This window comes from Callorhinus ursinus, unplaced genomic scaffold, assembly GCF_003265705.2.
Source record: "Callorhinus ursinus isolate GAN/ISIS: 27379988/994484 unplaced genomic scaffold, GSC_fseal_2.0 scaffold7, whole genome shotgun sequence".
Lineage (NCBI taxonomy): Eukaryota > Metazoa > Chordata > Mammalia > Carnivora > Otariidae > Callorhinus > Callorhinus ursinus.
In genome coordinates, this window is record NW_027397069.1 from 48,930,830 (window position 1) to 48,944,822 (window position 13,993).

At 36.5% G+C, this 13,993-nt stretch overlaps 1 protein-coding gene, 1 long non-coding RNA gene and 1 pseudogene across 3 annotated transcripts in view; 1 reads left to right on the forward strand and 2 right to left on the reverse strand.

Moving 5' to 3' along the window:
• Positions 1–13,993, reverse strand: part of EPSTI1 (epithelial stromal interaction 1) — a 289,769-nt gene that overhangs the window by 260,804 nt on the left and 14,972 nt on the right. The gene's annotated exons all lie outside the window — the stretch shown is intronic.
• LOC141373087 (adenylyltransferase and sulfurtransferase MOCS3-like) lies at positions 5,017–5,957 on the reverse strand (annotated as a pseudogene).
• Positions 6,588–13,993, forward strand: part of LOC112826697 (uncharacterized) — a 30,363-nt gene continuing 22,957 nt past the window's right edge. The window contains exon 1 of one of the 2 annotated variants that reach the window (XR_012378793.1): positions 6,588–6,647. This is a non-coding gene — a long non-coding RNA (uncharacterized lncRNA). Of the gene's footprint in view, positions 6,648–8,083; positions 8,143–13,993 lie in introns of those variants that run through there. The other variant, XR_012378794.1, reaches the window with a different exon arrangement.

Below are 13,993 nucleotides of genomic sequence, written 5' to 3' on the forward strand. Positions count from 1 at the left end.
GTTGAACAGAAGTGGTAAGAGTGGACACCCTTGTCTTATTCTTGATTTTAGAGAAAAAGTTTTTAGCTTTTCACTGTTAAGTATGATATTAACTGTGGGCTTATCATATATGACTTTTGTTATGTTGAGCTACATTCGTTCTATATCTAAGTTTTTATCATGAATAGATGTTGAATTTTGTCAAATGCTTCTGCATCTATTGAGATGATCATATGATTTTTATCCTTCATTTTGTTAATGTATCACACAGATTGATTTATGGATGTTGAATCATCTTTATACCCCTGAAATAAATCCCACTCGATCACACTATATATGATGTTTTGTTGAATTTGGTTTGCTAGTATTTTGCTGAGGACTTCTAGCATCTATCTTCATCAGGAATATTGACCTGTAATTTTTTTTTTCTTGTAATGTCCTTGTCTGGTTTTGAATGCATATGTTGGAAGAGAAGAAAGATCTAAAATCAATCATCTAACATTCCACCTGAGGAAACCAGAAAATGAGGAGAGAATTAAATCCATAGCAAGCAGAAGAAAAGAAATAAGCATTAGAGTAGAAATTATTGAAATTAAAAACAGGAAATCAATAGAGAAAATCAAGGACACCTAAAGCTGGTTCTTTGAAAAGAACAATAAAATCCATAAGCTCTTGCTAAGAAAAAAAGAGATGGGGCACAAATGACTAATATAAAAAATGAAATAGAGGATATGACTACAGATATCATGGAAATTAAAAGGATAATAAGGGAATAGTGTGAACAACTCTGTGTTCACAAATTTATAGCCTAGATGAAATGGACCAATTCCTTGAAAGACATAATCTGCTAAAACTTACACAAGAAGAAATAGACAATCTGAATAGGCCTATATCTATTTAAAAAATTGAATCAATAATTAACCTTTCAAAATAGAAAGCACCAGGCCAAGATGAGTTCACTGGTAAATTCTACCAAACATTTAAGGAAGCATCATACTAATTCTCTATAATCTCTGTCAGGGGATAGAAGCAGAGGGAATACTTCTTAATTACCTTAAGGCCAAAACTAGACAAAGACATTACAAGAAAATTACAGACCAATCTCTCTTATGAACATAGACCCTTCTGCTTTTGGGTCTCCTATTATGCATATATTGATGTGCTTGATATGGCCCACATTTCTCTAAGTCTCTATTCATTTCTTTTTAAAAAGATTTTATTTATTCACTTGAGAGAGAGACAGAAAGAGCACAATCAGGGGGAGAGACAGAGGGAGAGGGAGATGCAGACTCCCTGCTGAGCTGGGAGCCCGACATGGGGCTCGATTCCAGGACCTGGAGATCATGACCTGAGCTGAAGGCAGACACTCAACCATCTGAGCCACCCAGGTGCCCCCTATTCATTTTTTTTCTATTCTTTTTTCTTTCTATTACTCACACTGGATAATCTTCATTGACTTATCTTCAAGTGTGCTGATTCTTACTCTGCCTATTCAAATCAGCTGTTGAGCCCCGTACTGAAATCTCATTTTAGTTTTTCTGTTTTTCAACTCTAGAATTTTGTTCTTTTTGTAATTTTTGTCCTTACTGATATTCTCTATTTGGTGAGACATCATCCTCATTCTTTCCTCTAATTCTTTAGACATGGTTTCCTTTAGTTCTTTGGACACATTTAAAATACCTAATTGTAAAGTTGTTTTTTATTCTAATTAAGTGCAACATCTGGGCTTCCTCAGGGACACTTCTTATCGCTCTCTTTTTTCCCTGTTTATGGGTCATGCTTCCTTATTTCTGTGCATATCTCATAATTATTTGTTGAAAATTTGATGTTTTAAATAAAATGATGTGGCAACTCTGAAAATCAATTTTTCCCTCCTACTTGAGATTTAGTTTGGTCTTGTTGCTATTTATTACTTATTAAGATTTATTTCTTTTAGAGGGGAGAGGGGCAGAGAGAAAGGGAGAGATAATCCTCAAGCAGACTCCCCACTGATTGTGGAGCCCAATGTGGGGCTTGATCTCAGGACCCTGAGATCATGACCTGAGCTGAAACCAAGAGTTGGATGCTTAACTGACTGTGCCATCCAGGTGCCCCTGCTACTTGTTATTGATGTTGCTTGTGTATATGTTCCCTGACTTCTGAACTAATTTTGTAAAGTCTATATTTTTTTGTTATGTGTGGCCATGAAGTCTGTTCAGTTAGCTTAGTAGTGAGTTAAATGGTGCTGGGGAAGTAGGATGTATATATAGAAAATAAAACTTGACTCTTACTCACACCTCTCCCAACCCACCCCCCACAAATCAATTCCCAATGGATCATAGATCTAAGTGTTAAAAAGATAACATAAAGATTCTAGAACATTGGATAACATCTACATGATCTTAGACAAGATTCTTAGAATAGTAAAGAAAGGTACAAACCTACAAAAGTTCATGTCAACTTATTTTACCATATTCAAGAAGAAAAGAAAAATATGATTATCTCAACAGATGTGAAAATTCAACACTTTTTCAATGAAAAAACAAACTCTTTGCTAACAGAATAGAAATGAATAGCACCACAGATCAAGTATACTTATATATGTAGGTCATCTCTAGACTCCCTCTTCTATTTCATTGGTTTGCTTATCCTAGCTCCAATATCACACTCTCTTAGTATTTAATATTCAATATCGAGTAGAGTAGGCACTTTAATATTTTTGCTGGTTAAGATTGATTTTTGATCTTTTGTATTTCCACATAATATTTAGAATCACCTTGTCAATTTATACAATAAGAATGGTTGGGATTTTGTTTTAGATTGCACGGAATTACTAAATCAGTTTAGGGAAATTCACATCTTGACAATATTGAGTCTCTTAGTATCTGTACGTGGTATATATCTCTCCATTTATTTAGATATTCCTCAGTTTCCCTTCAGTAATAATTTCATAGTTTTCTATGTAGAGGTCTTGCTTATCTTTTGTTACATTCTTTTCATAGATATTTTATGCTTTTGGACGTTATTGCAAGTGGAATCCCTTTTAAATTTTATTTTCCTTTTTCTGGGGGTGGGGCTGGTGTAAAGAAGTATTAATTGGTCTATTAGTCAGAGTTCTTCAAAGAAACAGAACCAATAGAATATATATATAGATACATATGAGGAGATAAATTTTAGGAGTTTGCTCATGCTGTTAATGGAGGCCAAGAAGTCCTTTCATCTGCTGCCTGCAAGCTGGAGAACAAAGAAAATGGGTGTTGCAACCAGTCTGAATCTGAAAGCCTGAGAATAGGGGGGCCAAAGGTGTAAGTCCCAGTGTAGAACACAAAAACTGGAAAACCAGAAGCATTGATGTCTAAGGGTAGGAGAACATGGATGTCTCAGTTCAGAGAGAGCAAATCTGCCTTTCCTCCACTTTTTTTGATTCAGGCCTTCAAAGGATTGAATGATGCCTGCCCTTATTGGTAAAGGAGATCCTTAAGCAATCTGATTCAAATGCTAATCTCTTCTGGAAACACCTTCACAGACACACCCAGAAATAATGTTTTACAAGCTATTTTGACATCCCTTAGCCCGGTCAAGTTGACAGGTAAAGTTAACTATCACAATTGGCATACTTGCCACAAAGACTGCACCTTATAAAAGTGATTTTAATTTTTAATAGAATGCATTTGTACTTTGAACTTTCTACACATATAATCTTGCCTTCTGAAAAAAAAAACAAAGAAAAAAATGTGAGAAAAAGTTTGTTTTATTTCTTCCTTTCTAAAACTCACGTATTTCTTTTCCTGGCTTCATTGTACTGGCTAGAACGTGTATTAAAATATGAATTTAAGTGGTAATACCAAGCATCTTTGATTCATTTCAAATCTCAAAGCCAAATCTTTAAAAAAGTAACCATTAACTGTGATAATAACTGTTGGTTTGGATAGATAGTCCTTTATAGATAAAGGATATTCTCTTCTATTCTTTGTTGACCAAAGGGTCATGTGTTTTTTTTCCCCCCAGGAAAGAATGTTAAATTTCTGCATCTGTTGAGATGATCACATTTTGTCTTGTTTTGTTTTGTTTTGTTCTCCCCTCCAGGTCTCAGATATTTATTTCCATAATACCTTGGGAAAAACAGTAACGAAGTCTGTTAACATCTTTATAAGTGAGAAGGGTGTACCATACTTTAAGCATACCTGTTTAAAGAACTGCAACAAGTTACAGTATATGATGATATCCTAATTTTGAAGTTGACTGTTAAACTGCTAGCCTTTTATAATAAGAGTCTGCACCAGAGGTTGCAAACTGGTGACCTACAGGGAAAATGTGGCCTGCAGTGGTTTTGTCTGGCCTATGGTAGTTTTAACCCACCCCCATCCCACAACACACAACAGTTTGTTACTAGATACACAGAGATTTTACATTTACATCCGTGGTTTCTGCCTTCTTACAATAATCAGCTGGAGAGTACCCCTTTCTGACAAAGGAAAAGCATTTGTTCTTTAATTTGCCGTTGATGTATAATGACATACCAAATATCTACTTCTAATTTTTTGTACATATTGCATTCTTGGCAGACTACTGGCCATTTCATGAAAATGTTTAGTAAGTAAACAACATAAAAACATCTACATTTTACACTGCTCTAAAATGCTGGAATATATGATACCAAAATGGAAAAGGTAAATTAAAGGGGGTGACGGGGCTGGAACTTGGAACTTGGACTTTTAAGATTCTAAAGCAAGCCAAACCATAGAAAATGTTATATGTAGTTTAGAAAATGTTATATGTGTACAACACAAGGTGGACCCTGAAGCTAACTTGAATATCAGCAGTTCGTAAGGGAAAATAAATATAATATTTGAAATAATATGAAATAATACGAGGTAATTCACATCTTTCTCAGGTCAGACTACACTAGCCACCTCAGTACTACAGATGTTTCGTTCATTTCAGCCACCCAGTCCATGAGGCCCTCACAACATCCTAAACTGTTAGAGGCCAACTCTTGGGTTGCTATTAAAAAGGATCGCAGGACATTAAAAAAAAAAAAAGAAGAAGAAAGAAAGAAAAGATTACAGGATGTTTATGTTTTTGGGGGAAGTCATCACCCAGTTTACAAATCACATAAATGGGGAGAACCACCACTTCCCTTCCTGGATTACGTCTTCCAGGAGTTTCTAGCTTTTCTGCATCCCTCCATTCCAACATTCCAAGAGTTTCAAAGGGCTGGGTAGGGCATGAAGTAAACAACAGATGGCCACCTCCACTTGAGGCCTGACATCCAGCAACAGGTGGGGTGCCCAGAATCCCGAAGTCCCTTACTGTCGGTGCGGAAGCCTGCTCCTCCGAGCTCAGCAACTGCAGGGAGGACACTTGTCGGTGGTTCAGGAGCCACAGAAGGCTGTCTGGTCCTTCAGATTAGTCACATTGGGCCATTCCTCGAAAGCTGTCCACTTGGGTCTGTGTTTCTGTAGCTGAATACTGCGGAAATGCCTCTGAAGGCATCTGTCAGACCGCCACTGTGAGGGCCCACACAGCAGTGATCTTCAGCACTTCCGGCGTCTGCAGGCAGCCCAGCCCCCAAGTTACGACACAGAAGACCGCATCATCCATGCAGTTGGTCACTGTCTCCGCTGGAGAAGTCAGGAGAGACGCAGAGACAGCCAGACCAGCTGGTTGGCTATGATTTAGACCTGGAAGTGCCCGGCACTGGCCAACGTGGGAGGCCGGCTCTGGTCGGCACCTGTGTGTTATTAACCAGCCGGCAAGGGAGCACTCTGTCCGCTGGTGCTAGAGATGGAGTAGGTCTGCGGCTGCAATGGTGTCAGGGCCCGCGCACGGCGCACGCACTCCAGGCCGACGTAACGCAGCCCTTGGCGGGCCCGGTTGCTCCCCACTATCAACTGGTAGTCGGCCAGGCCAAGGCGGCCCACGCCAAGTTGCCAGGGCCTGAAGCAGCGGGTGGCCCAGCTCACCGCTGCCCACCACCAGGCGGCGGTCGCCTGCATGAACATCCGCGCATGCCCAGTGCAGGCAGGGCTAGCTGGGGGCCTAGCTCAGTCTCAGTGTGAAGGAAGGCCTTCCGGGGCTGCTGCGACACCCGAAGCAAATGGCTTCGGCGTTGGTTCCGCCTCCGGCGTTGGTTCGGCCTCCCGCTCAGGCTGCGGTTCTTTTAAGAGACCTTACGGGAGCCTCTGTCTCAGGGAGTTCAGTTCCTCCTCAAGCGCCGGGCGACTTCAGCTTACAAGGCGAGTACTTCTTCCGTGGTAGCCGTGACTGTCTTTTCTGGAAGCTGTCAGTACACTGATTTCTAAAAATTATGCAAATGAACTAATACGCTGTTACCAGATTACATCACTTTCCAGAGTTAGAGTAACATGACCTTGCAAACTAGTAAATGGCTTGACAAAACAAGAGTACATTAAGTCCTACATATATATTTTTGTTTTTTAGTGAGTCCACATCTCGTGTCTTAGGTGTAACATTAGAAAATTTATGGTACACTTAGGATGCTTGACCCACCATATCCTAGTTCGGAGTACACTCTGTCTTCAAAAGTGACATATTCAACAGCATTTTAAATCGAAAGAGAAAGTTTGATGAGGTTTGAAAACAAGCATATATTGAACCAAGTGTTTTAAGACAAAATATGTCAATTGTTTACAGCTTTGGTGGGAGAAGGAAGGTACAAATTCAAGGTACATTTTTCCTCTACCTTTAATATATGTTTTGTACTTGAGTGCAAAAGTTTTTAAACTTTTAAAACAAAATCAGCACCCTTAATGTATTAAAATATTAAGTGTACAAAAAATAATGGAGAAAGAATACTGTAAAAATATACTGATTTTAATAGAAGAATATGGAGAGCTTCTATAACATTCTGCACAGCCAGTTTCTTCCACAAATTTTCAGTACCCATAAAGATAAGCATAGGATACTCATATCCAAATATCCGCTGACCACAGCTCTCCAGTAAGAGCTAGCATACTGGATGGAAAGCAAAATTACTGTCTAATAATGTTCATATCCATTTCGCTAAGCAAGTCCCAAGATGTGGAGATTCTAAGAGGGACGAAAGACTGAAAAAACATACAGCAATGGGAAATGTCAGGAACAGCAATCTAGAAGGATAGAGTAAATGATTTGGCTTTGAGCACATTTCAGGTGTGCCTGACAGATCCAGCTTTGACTATGGGAAAGAGGACCCATTTTCATTAAAACCCTTTCCCCTGTGGGCTCTCATGATGAGCTTGTTAATCAAAGCTGTAAGTTCTTTAAATGACCAATAGTTCCTTAAGCCATGAGCACGTCACCTGGAAATAGATGAGCTGCTGATCATGCACCTGGGAGCAAGGCTGTTTTTATTCAAATTGGTTATTTTATACTTTATTAATGCATTGGTTTTTGAGTGTTAAAACATTATTATCTGTCTTAAAATTAAATTGTTCATGGTGTGTTATCCTTTCTCTATATTGCTAGATTTGATTTGCTAAAATTTTGTGAAAGTTTTTTGCTTTTATTTAATGTGAGAGATAGACCTCTAATTTTCCTTTATGGTAATATCCTTGACAACTTTTGGTTTCAGTGTTATGCTTTCCTCATAAAATGAGTTGGAAAGTATTCCCTTTTAATGCTCTACAGAAATTGTCAGAATTTATTCCTTAAATATTTGATGGAAGTGACTGGTGAATTCTTTTGGATCTAGGATTTTCATTGAGGGAAGGCAGTTGATTATGGATTTATTCCTTTAATGGATAAGGAACTATTTGTAGTTCTATTTGGTTTTAGTAAGTTGAGCTTCCCTTAGGGTCTATATCATCTAAAATTTTAAATTAATTAGCCTAAAGTTATTCATAGTAAGCTATTATGACTTATAATTTTTCTAATGTAGGACTTATAATGAGGTCTCCTTTATAATTTCTAATTTTTGTTTGTGTTTCACACACACACACACACACACACACACCATACATGTCTTGCCCTGGGCTCATCTTTAACAGGCTGGCCAACTACAGCTTTGGGCCAAATCTAACTGTGTGCCTATTTTGTACATTGTTTTATTGTGACACAACCATACCTATTCACTTATTATCTATGGCTGCTTTCCCACCACAATGCCAGATAAAAAGATGAACAGAGATCATAAGGCTTGCAAAGACTGAGAAAAGAATCGTCTGGCCCTTTACAGAAAAGGTTTTCCTACTCCTGTTCTATGCTATTAGTCTACTGAAAGAACTAACTTTTGTCTTTGTTTCTCCTTTGTATGTTTATTTCAATAATTTACCTGCTTTTATTACTTTCCTTCATTTGCCTTTTTTTAATAACTTCTTGAGTGTTTGCTCAGATACATTGATTTTCAGTCTTTCTTTACTATTAAGTGACAAATTTCACTCTACACAAAGCTTTAACTGCAATCCACAAACTTTTATATGTTTCCAATACCATTTAGTTCAAAATATTTTCTAATTTCCATTGTAATTTCTTTTTTGATCAATGGGCTATTTAGAATTGGATTTTCTAATTCCCAAACATATTTTCCAGTTATTTTTTGTTAATCATTTCTAGATTAGTTTCACAGTGGTCTGGCAATATAGTCTGTACAGTTTTATTTCTTTGACATTTTTGAGACCCTTTCTATGGCCCAGCAGATCGTTAGTTTTGGGAAATAATATGTGTGTACTTGAAGACCATGTGCATTTTGAAATTGTTATGTGCAATGTTCTAAATATGTCAATTGGGCCAAATTTTGTAATCCTCTTGTTTATATCTCTGCCCTTACTGATTTATTGTCTGCTTGTTCTTCAGTTATTGAGAAAGGTATTTTGCAATCTCTCATTATGACTGTGAATCTTTCTTAAAGATTTTTTTATTTTTATTTTTAAGTAATCTCTACACCCACCATGGGGCTTGATTGAACTCACAACTCTTGTGATCAAGAGTTGCATGCTCTACCAACTGAGCCAGCCAGGCACCCCTATGACTGTGAATTTTCTACATGTCCTTTTATTTCTGTCATTTTTGCTTTATATATAATTTGCCTACAAATATAGATTAGGTACATAAATTTTTAGGATTGTATATTGTCCTGGTGAATTGACCATTTGATCTTAGAAACATCCTTGTTTGTTTCCAGTGACGCTTCTCACCTCAATGCTTACCTGTCTGATGTGCAGCAAAGCTATAGCAGCTTTCTTTGCTTAGCATTCAAATGGTCTGTCTTTTTTATTCTTTACTTTCAATATTTAAATGGTCTTATAGTTGATAACTGCTTTTTATAAGCAGTATATGGCTGGGTTTGATATTCATTCTACAAATTTTTGTGTTGTAATTATTTAGTATAGATGTACTGTATTTACTGGTGTGTCTCAATGAAAGCTATTTTCTCACCTGCTATTTCTTTTTCTAACTTTTATTGATGCCTTTGAATTATTTCTGATAATTCAAATTTTCCATAATATTTACATATTCTACTGTTCTTTTAGTGATTGTATGACATTAAAAAGTAAAAGAAATTAATGCCTTTACCCCTCCTCAGGTAGTATAAGGACTTAACATACTTTAAAGCCCCTTAGCCTCTCTACTAACTTATATGATAATTGTTGTTATATATTTTGATTCTATATAAATTTGAAATCCTAGAAGATATTATTTCATAGAATCTATATTCTTTTACATTTACCCATATATTCACTAGTTTTTATTACTTACACTAGTCGTTGTTACTTTTAGCATCTCTTTGCTTCATTGAGCCTAAGAACACTTCAATATTTCCTGTAGAGTGAATCTGCTGTGATGAATTCTCTCAATTTTGTTTGATTAAAAATGTCTTTATCTTTTTTTTTAATAAGGAAAATTTCTCTTTCTGCTTTTATAATTTCCTCTTTGATTTTAGTTTCAGAAGTTTTAGTGTGGTATATCCAGGTATGGCTTCCTTCATCTTTCTGTGGTTAATAGAACTTCTTGAATGTGTTGGGGATCAAGAATTCTGTCCCCTCAATGTCCTTCTAGCTGGACTAAGAATCAAATTGACATGAGACATATAAACAAAGAGAAAATCAAATTTAATAGCATACCTATGGGGAATCCACACAAACATGGGAATTCCAAAGAGAGTCAGGCGAACTGAGGTATATATGTCATTCTGAACCTAAGGAGAAGGGAGTAGGGGTCTGGGACTTGAGAGGAAAGGAATGTAATTCACAGGTGATAAAAAGAAGAGCAGATGTTTGGCAATTAGCTGTTTGTCCTGCCTTATAGATGGGTCACTCAGATAAAAATTTATCTTTGTGATAACGCTTATTCTGGAAAGAGCCTTCACTTTAGATTCTTCTATGTAGTTAAGGGAGAAGCAGAAGTTTCTCTTGAGCCCACAGGATCTCAGTTGCCTTTAGCTTAAAATAATATGCATGCCAAAGTGGCACATTTTGGGAAGACCTGTCCCAAATCCCTTCAAATTTGTGGCATAATACTTGTCTTTTTGTCTGTTTTGATGAACATTCATGGTAATTATTTTTCAATTTTGAACATTCAGGGTCATTATTTATTTATATTGTTACTTTTGCTCTATTTTCTCCCTCTGAAACTCCAATTATAGGTATGTGAGACTTCTCACCAAATTCCGTATAATTCTTTAGATACCTTTCTGTATTCTCCATGTTTTTACCCCTTTTTGTTCAGTCAATACATTTTATTATATTTTTTTCGTTTTATTTTATTTCTCACCATGGTAAGTGAAATCTTTAATCCCATCCCCTATTTCCCCCACCTCTCCACCCCCCAAACTTCCCTCTGGTAATAATCAGTTTGCTCTCAATAGTTAAGAGTCTGTTTGTAGTTTGCCTCTCTCTCTCTCTCTCTCTCTCTCTCTCTTTCTTCCCTTGCTCATTTGTTTTGTTTCTTAAATTCCACATATGAGTGAGAGAATATGGTATTTGTCTTTCTCTGACTGGATTATTTCACTTAGCATTATACTTTCTAGCTCTATTCATGTTGTTGCAACTGGAATGATTTCATTCTATTTCATGGCTGAATAATATTCCATTGTGTATATATACACACACACCATTTTTTTTATCCATTCATCAATTGATGGACACTTGGGCTGCTTCCATATTTGGATATTGTAAATAATATTGCTGTAAACATAGGGGTGCATGTATCCTTTTGAAGTGTTTCTTTGTATTTTGGGGGTAAATACAGGTAATGTGATTCCTGGAACATAGGGCAATTCTGTTTTTAATTTTTTTGAGGACCCTCCATACTGTTTTCCACAACGGCTGCCCAATTTGCGTTTCCACCAACAGTGCTAGAGGATTCCTTTTTCTCTACATCTTTACCAGTACTTGTTTCTTTTTTTTATTTATCTGGTTATTTGTTTTAGTCTTGTTTTTGATTTTAGCTATTCTGACAGGTGTGAGGTGATAGCTCAGTGTAGATTTGATTTGCATTTCATTTCCCTGATGATCAGTGATGTTGAACATCTTTTCATAGCTGTTGGCCATCTGGATATCTCCCTGGAAAAATGTCTGCTCATGTCTTCTGCCCATTTTTTAATTGGATTATTTCTTTTTGGGTATTGAGTTGTATCAGTTCTTTATACATTTTAGATACTAACGCTTTATCAGAGATGTCATTTGCAAATATCTTCTTCCATTAAGTAGGTTGTCTTTTCTTGATTGTTTTCTTGATTGTTTTCTTTGCTGTGCAAAAGCTTCTTATTTTTAGTTCCAGTGGTTTATTGTTGCTTTTATTTCCTTTGCCTCAGGAGATCTTTCTAGAAAGAAGTTGCTATAGCTGATGTTGGAGAAACTGCCTGGGCTCTCTTCTAGGATTTTTATAGTTTCAGGTCTCACATTTAGATCCTTAATCCATTTTGAATGGATTGTAAATGGATTTTAATGGTGTATGATGTAAGCTAGGGGTCCAGGTTCATTCTTTTGCATGGGGCTGTCCAGTTCTCCCAGCACCGTTTGTTGAAAAGGTTGTCTTTCTCCCATTGCATTTCCTTTCCTCCTAAAGATAGGCTTATTTGTGGACTTTCTATTCTGTTCCGTTGATCTGTGTGCCTGTTTTTGTGCCTGTACCATACTGTTTTGATTACTACAGCTTTGTAGTACAACCTGAAATCTGGAATTGTGATACATCCAGCTTTGTTTTTCTTTTTCAAGATTGTTTGAGCTATTTGGGGTCTTCTGTGATTTCATATAAATTTTAGGATTGTTTGTTCTAGTTTTGTGAAAAATGTTGTTGGTATTTTGATAGGGATTACATTAAATCTGTAGATTGCTTTAGGTGGTATGGACATTTTAACAATATTTGTTCTTCCAGCCCATGAGCATGGAATGTGTTTCCATTTCTTTGCATCATCTTGAATTTCTTCAGTGTTTTATAGTTTTCAGAGTACAGGTCTTTCACCTCTTTGGTTAAGTTTATTCCTAGATACTTTTTTTATTCTTTTTGGTGCAGTTGTATATGGGGTTGTTTTCTTAATTTCACTTCTGTTTCATTATTAGTGTACAAGAAATCAACAGATTTCTGAACACTGATCTTGTATCCTGTGACTGTACTGAATTCATTTATCAATTCTAGTAGTTTTGGGAGGGAGTCTTTAAGGTTTTCTATATATAGTATCATGTCATCTGCAAATAGAGTTTTATATCTTCCTTACCAATTTGGATGCATTTTACTTCTTGTCTCATTGCTATGTCTAGGACTTCCACTACTATGTTGAATAATAGTGATGAGAGTGGACATCCTTGTCTTGTTCCTGATCTTAGGGGAGAAGCTCTAAGTTTTTCCCCATTGAGTATGATGTTAAGTGGATTTTTCATAAAAGGACTTTATTATGTTGAGATATGTTTTCTCTAGACCTACTTTGCAGAGGGTTTTTATCATGAATCATTGTTGTACTTTGTCAAATGCTTGTTCAGCATCTGTTGAAATGATCTTATGGTTTTTATCCTTTTTTTTTTTAATTGATGTGAGGTATCATGTTGATTGTTTGGTGAATATTGAACCACCCTTGCATGGAGGGAATAAATCCCACTTGATCGTGGTGAATGATTTTTTAAATTTATTTTTGTATTTGGTTTGCTATTATTTTGTCGAGGATTTTTGCATCTATATTCATGAGAGATATTGGCCTGTAGTTCTCTCTCTCTCTTTAAAATTTTTTTTTTTTTTTATTGTGGTGGCTTTCTCTGGTTTTGGAATCAGGATGATACTGGCTTCATAGAATGAATTTGGAAGTTTTCCTTTCCCTTATATGTTTTTTGGAATAGTTTGAGGAGAAAAGGTATTAACTCTTCTTTAAGTGTTTGATAGAATTAGCCTGTGAAGCTTTCTCTGGTCCTGGACTTTTGTTTTTTGGGGGTTTTTTGATTATTGATTCAGTTTCATTACTAGTGATTGGTCTGTTCAAATTTTCTATTTTTTCTTGCTTTAGTTTTGATAGGTTATATGTTTCTAGGAATTTGTCCTTTTGTCCAATTTGTTGGCATAGAGGTTTTCATAATATTCTGTTATAATTGTTTGTATTTCTGTGGTGTTGTTATTTCTCCTATTAGTAATTTTATTTGGATCCTGCCCCCCCCTTTTTTTAGTGAGTCTTGCTAGAGGTTTGTCAATTTTGTTGACCTTTTCAAATAACCGTCTCCTGGTTTCATTGATCTGTTCTATTGTGTGTGTGTGTTTTAAAGATTTTATTTATTTATTTATTTGAGAGAGAGAGCACAAGCAGGGGGAGCGGCAGAGGGAGAGGGAGAAGCAGGCTCCCTACTGAGTAGGGAGCCCGACTCTGGACATGATCCCAGAAGGGATCATGACCTGAGCCGAAGGCAGATACTTAACTGACTGAGCCACCCAGGGACCCCAGAGATTTTTTCTTGCTTCTTGAGATAGTCCTGTATTGTTATAAACTTTTCTCTTAGAACAGCTTTTGCTGTATTCCAAAGGTCTTGGACCATTGTATTTTCATTTGTGTCCATGTATTTTTTTTTAAAGATTTATTTTAGAGCGAGAGTGCACATGGTGGGAAGGGGCAGAG